We start from the raw sequence: 6,000 nt of genomic DNA, 5'->3' as shown, positions 1-6,000 counted from the left end.
TTCTCGAAGGGAAGGAATACACAGGATTTAGGCTGAATTTTTTTCAGTATTTTGTGTTCCACCAGATTTATTTGAAGATCTCCTGTCCTGCATCCACTGCCCAATGCAGAAGGCCACACATAGGACAACCAACATGAGAACTTCACTTCTACAGCCTGATTAAATCATCATGAGAATATACTTTTCCTTTCATCATCAAAGATTTTTACATCAGATTAAGCAGCTCTCTTGCTTTCCCATGTATTTCCCTGGTTTTTGTACCTTGAAATGGGTGTGCACTCTTCTCAGTCTTGATCTCCATCTTCCCCAATAGTTCCAAACATATTCATCTGGGAAACATGTAAAGATCTTATTCGGGGCTTGTTTCATTGTTTTCAAATATCTGCCCTTGAAATTCAACTTCCACCACTGTCTCTCATATCCAAAGCTATGTACTTGCAGAGGATTTCTGCTAAGAAATTTCACTGAAAGCTCTTATACTGCAGGTGAATGGTGCCAGCAAGTCTTGACTGAATTGCTTAGGGAACAGCACTCAGCCAAATGACAGACATCACAAGGGAAAAGGGTATGCTCAAGGATAGCACATGGCAGAGATCATCTGCCAGGCCCTGGCATATTTCATATCCCATTGAAAGTACATCCATGGGTAGATTGGCAAGCATTTCCATCCACAAATTCTGAGCAGTGAAGCCTTCAGAGAGCATATTGTGGCATACCAGGCCAAGAATATTCATCCTATTTAAATCCTGCCCTACAAGGTCCTCTGTGCCACTGAGGCCTCCATGGCAACGCCCAGCATTGTGACTCAGTTCTCCTACTGCACAATTGTATCCTAGAGCCTAAAGTCCAGCTCACAATGGTGCTCAGCTAATCACAGCCCAGTGTGGTTTCCAGGCCACCACAAGCTTGTGGATTTCTGTGAACTGTTTCAGCCCAACTCTGCAGCTTTCCACCTCATACAACCACAGCCATTCCAATCATGCAGTGTTTGATTAGCCTCTCTATGTTGCCTCAGAATGCTTTTTACAGTTGTAGTGATCAAGAAAAGTTGACTTATTTTGACAGGTGGAGGGAAGTAATTGGAAAACCTTTCGGTATGTCTGAGGTCTATGGGTTCCAAACTTGACTACCCCAATCTTTTAAATTTTCACGCCTAGAGCCTAAAATCCACCTCACAGTGATGTTCAGCCAATCTCAGCCCAGTGTGGTTGCCTGGCAACCACAAGCCTGTGGATTTCTGTGAACAGTTTCAGCCCAACTCTGCAGCTCTCCACCTCATACAACCACAGCCTTTCCAATCATGCAGTATTTGATTCACCTCTCTAAGTTGCCCCCAAAATTTCTTTGAAGTTGTGGTGATCAAGCAAATTTGACATATTTTGACAAGTGGAGGGAAGTAATTGGTTCTGTCTGTAGCTCTGTTTGTGGTACATGGTGTCCAAACTTGACTACCCCAGTCTATTCAATTTTCAAACTTAGAAAGCCAAATGTTTCGGGGCAGGAAAGAAAATGCCACAATGATTTCGGTTCTGCCGAGTTTCTGGTGGCTTGGGAAGCAAACCTGCAAACCATACATACAATCTCTGCTGGATTACTGCCACCACGGTAGTATCAGTTAGCACTAAAAGCCAGCAACCAGAAGATGAGTCCCAAAATGAAAGTGAATCCTTGCAGTGCATGAATATCTGGAGTGCCTGCTTCAACTATCCAGCTTCCTCGGGGTTCACATGTCTGCAATCGCTATTTCAAGGAGGTCTGCAGCCATTCCAGCATAACCCTGAACACTAAACATGAGGTACTAGCTCAATATCTAAACCAACAGAATACTAGGTAGCTTATCACCAGCAGGTCTTCCCAGAATTCAAATGTAACTTGGTGAAAGGGAAAGCCTTAGAAACGGGATGCAAATACCTCTTTCCCTAATAATCCCAGGTATTTTCTCATGGCATGGAATATTTAGACTCCACAACTCATGTAGTGAACCCAGGGACCTGGACCAAGCCTGTCTAGTTTTCTGTTGTCCTCTTTTTGGAAACAGCATCTTATGTAATTGTTGAAAGAGGCCTTAAGATAAATTCGTAGCCCAAGATTGAGTGGAACTTCCAAGGATCCATCCACCTCATCCCCCAGATGGCTGGGATTATAGGCATGAGCAACCATGCCAAGCATGTGCACAGAGATTCTTACATAATTTGTGAAATCCCACTACTGGTCTATAGGTAGCTTCTGTGCTTCAGGCTTTAGGAATATGCCTCTCTTTGTTTTGGCTCCCCTTGTTCAGGTGTCCATTTCTATTGTGATAAGCTCCAAGGCCCGAGGCAAGGGGGTGGCTGCCCTTCCTCCGGTGTGTCCTTGGATCATTACTGCCCAGGAGAACAGGGTTCAAATATATTGGACCCTGTGTTTTTGAAAAGGAAATGAGTAAAGATTCATGAGTTAATGTGGACATGCCAGGGAACTGAGGGGCCATGATAGAGACAAAACTTCAGGCCATGGGCTGAAGGCTGAGGCTTCTGTACCTATAGATTCATGAATAGTGTTTACATGGGCATGCTGAGCAATTGTGTGCTCTCAAATGTTATTTCATGGGTTTTGTTTTAATTCATTTTGTTTTTTGCTTTGGTTTTTTACATGGAAGGAACAGTACCATGGTTTGAAGAAGCTGGAGTGTCTTACCTAAGAGAAATTTGAAAAAAGGGACAATTCAGCAACCAAGAATTTCTCAAATGCCCTTGGCGTTTTAAAAAAAGTGACATAAAGTTGAGCGTGTCATGTCCATGTCTCTTTTCCAAAGATTTTACCTCCTATTTGATAGGAATTACTGTTTCTTTGAAAGGTCAAACTGCACTGAAATAAAGATAATCCCTCCTTTCCTCATTCTGCTTGAAACCACATCCTTTGTTAGTTATATTTTCTTAGGCAGCAATACTTGGAGATGACTACAGCAAGAGTTTCCCTTTGGTGGAATTTCCATGGAGACACATGAAGTAATACTGCACAACTTCAAGTGAAGTGCACTGTCCCTTGACAATGGCAAGTCTGGCCTAACCTCTAGTAACTGAAAATCTTAGAAAGTCTGAAAGTGAGTGAATGAAAATGGGCCTCTCCACATTTGGACAGGGCCTGTCCTGAAGCACACATTTGTGGAAAAAGTAATTATGAGAGACTAATGAACTCCCAAAATGGAATGGAAATTTTCTTGTTTAGGCCTGGAATGCTATGGCCTGGAGCCCTGTGGTTCTAACTGGATGAGCAAAGTGTGAGCAGAGATCAAAATAAAACACACACCATTTAGGGAACTCGATACTTAACCAGGTGTGCAGAGTAGTGGCAAACTGTTCTTGTGTCAATTTGCTCAAATCCTGTCTTCACAAGAAAGAAAATTCCAGCACGACCAGTGACTAGAGGAGGACACATTTCAAAGGACTTGTAAAAAGTCCAACACTGAATTTAGCCGAACACTGAATTTAGATGTAAAGTGGCAGCGTCTGTTAGTCTTTCAAGTTTTAATAGGAGAAACTTACAACATGTAATAGCTGTTACATGAATACCTTCAGAGCTTTTGGAGAGGTCTGAATCACTATGAGTGAGGGCTTCCCTGACTCACAAAGTTAAAAATAGTAAAACAAACAATTTTAAAAATAAATCAACCAATAAAATACAAACACTAAGTCCAAAGGGTTTCACTGGTTTTAAAACCACTTATGCAATGCACAACTATTGAACAGGCTTACTCTGCATTCTGCTTTACTCAGGCCCGGTACTTGAGCAAGTGTGAAAGCAAAATTCAAAATGTTATGTGAAGTGACAATTTCATTGGTGAAACCATGACCCAATAGACATTTTCTCTTTTGAAACTTCGTACATTATCCATATATGTTCTCAAAGGGAAGGAATACACAGGATTTAGGCTGAATTTTTTTCAGTATTTTGTGTTCTACCAGATTTATTTGAAGATCTCCTGTCCTGCATCCACTGCCCAATGCAGAAGGCCACACATAGGACAACCAACATGAGAACTTCACTTCTACAGCCTGATTAAATCATCATGAGAATATACTTTTCCTTTCATCATCAAAGATTTTTACATCAGATTAAGCAGCTCTCTTGCTTTCCCATGTTTTTCCCTGGTTTTTGTATGTTGAAATGTGTGTGCACACTTCTCAGTCATGATCTCCATCTTCCCCAATAGTTCCAAACATATTCATCTGGGAAACATGTAAAGATCTTATTCGGGTCTTGTTTCATTGTTGTCAAATATCTGCCCTTGAAATTCAACTTCCACCACTGTCCCTCATATCCAAAGCTATGTGCTTCCAGAGGATTTCTGCTGAGAAATTTCACCGAAAGCTCTTATACTGCAGGTGAATGATGCCAGCAAGTCTTGACTGAATAGTTTAGGGAACAGCACTCAGCCAAATGACAGACATGACAAGGGAAAAGGGTATGCTCAAGGATAGCACATGGCAGAGATCATCTGCCAGGCCCTGGCATATTTCATATCCCATTGAAAGTACATCCATGTGTAGATTGGCAAGCATTTCCATCCACATATTCTGAGCAGTGAAGCCTTCAGATAGAATATTGTGGCATATCAGGCCAAGAATATTCATCCTATTTAAATCTTGCCCTACAAGGTCCTCTGTGCCACTGAGGGCTCCATGGCAATGCCCAGCATTGTGACTCAGGTCTCCTACTGCACACTTGTATCCTAGAGCCTAAAGTCCAGCTCACAATGGTGCTCAGCTAATCACAGCCCAGTGTGGTTGCCAGGCCACCACAAGCTTGTGGATTTCTGTGAACTGTTTCAGCCCAACTCTGCAGCTTTGCACCTCATACAACCACAGCCATTCCAATCATGCAGTGTTTGATTAGCCTCTCTATGTTGCCTCAGAATGTTTTTTACAGTTGTAGTGATCAAGAAAATTTGACATACTTTGAGAGTGTTATAACGTGGGCCCCGGTATAAAGTCCACAGAAACAAGAGTCCAAAACTTAAGTGGCAAAGGCTTTATTGAGCCAGTCCTGGCGGCACAGTCTCTCCTGGATCAAACCAAAGACTGCGCGCCCAAGACTGGGGAAAGGGGTTTTTAAAAGTAAGGGAAAGTGGGGAGGAAACCTGTAAGGCCATTAAACCTGTTGACCCGCATCTGGAAACTGCATTGCTGTCCACTTAGCTCTGACAGTCCCGGGAGCTCCTGGTGTTGCTCAAATTACTCCCATCCTGCAGACTGACATTATCTCAGAGTGGCACATCTGCAGCAATATTTGGGGAAGAAAGTGGAGAGTTAATTATCCCAGGACAGCTTGTCTTCGCCAGTGAGTGCGAAGGGGTCACGAGTTATGAGATGCTGGAACTTAAGTTTTACAAAGATCTGATATCTAACCCATTGGTACATACAGAACAAAAGGAAAGCACCGATCGGGGTTTGGGCCACAGTATTTCCCGGTAATTTCTTTGAAGCTAAACAGTTCTTAAAATTGGGGCAGGCTCATTTTATGACAGATCATCACCAGGTCGGGGAGAGGTCACCAGAAACCCAAATTCTTTATGGCCCAGATAGGTGGGTGGGGGGAGGCAATAAGGCGCGCTACAGAACAGGAAAACGGCGAGTATCTATCTTGTGGGAAGAGTAACTAAGGTTAGGTAAAAAGGTTAAACTCATGGGCAAATCTCCCTGCATATAAACACACTACTTCAAACAATGTGTAAATTAGTGGGCCTTTGTCGATGTCCGCTCCCGGCCGGCAGGAAGGACACACGACAAAGTCTGGGAGTGGACAACCTTTTCTTTTTTATTTTCCTTCTCCGTACAGCCTGCCCTGGGTTCTCCCAGCTGAAGCCTCCTTTGGTCCGCTCCCCGCGGCTCCTTTTGTGCTTCAGCCTGCCCCAAAGCCTCTGCCGGTCCGCTCTCCGCGGCTCCTTTTGGGCTTCTACTTCCGGGCTTCTATCTGGCTTCTACTTCCGCCCAGGGGTGGCACCGGTATATATACGGATAC

This window comes from Cavia porcellus, unplaced genomic scaffold (assembly GCF_034190915.1).
Source record: "Cavia porcellus strain 051 isolate PalLab524CR breed Dunkin Hartley unplaced genomic scaffold, mCavPor4.1 scaffold_82, whole genome shotgun sequence".
Classification (NCBI taxonomy): Eukaryota; Metazoa; Chordata; class Mammalia; order Rodentia; family Caviidae; genus Cavia; species Cavia porcellus.
This window is presented reverse-complemented; position numbering follows the sequence as displayed.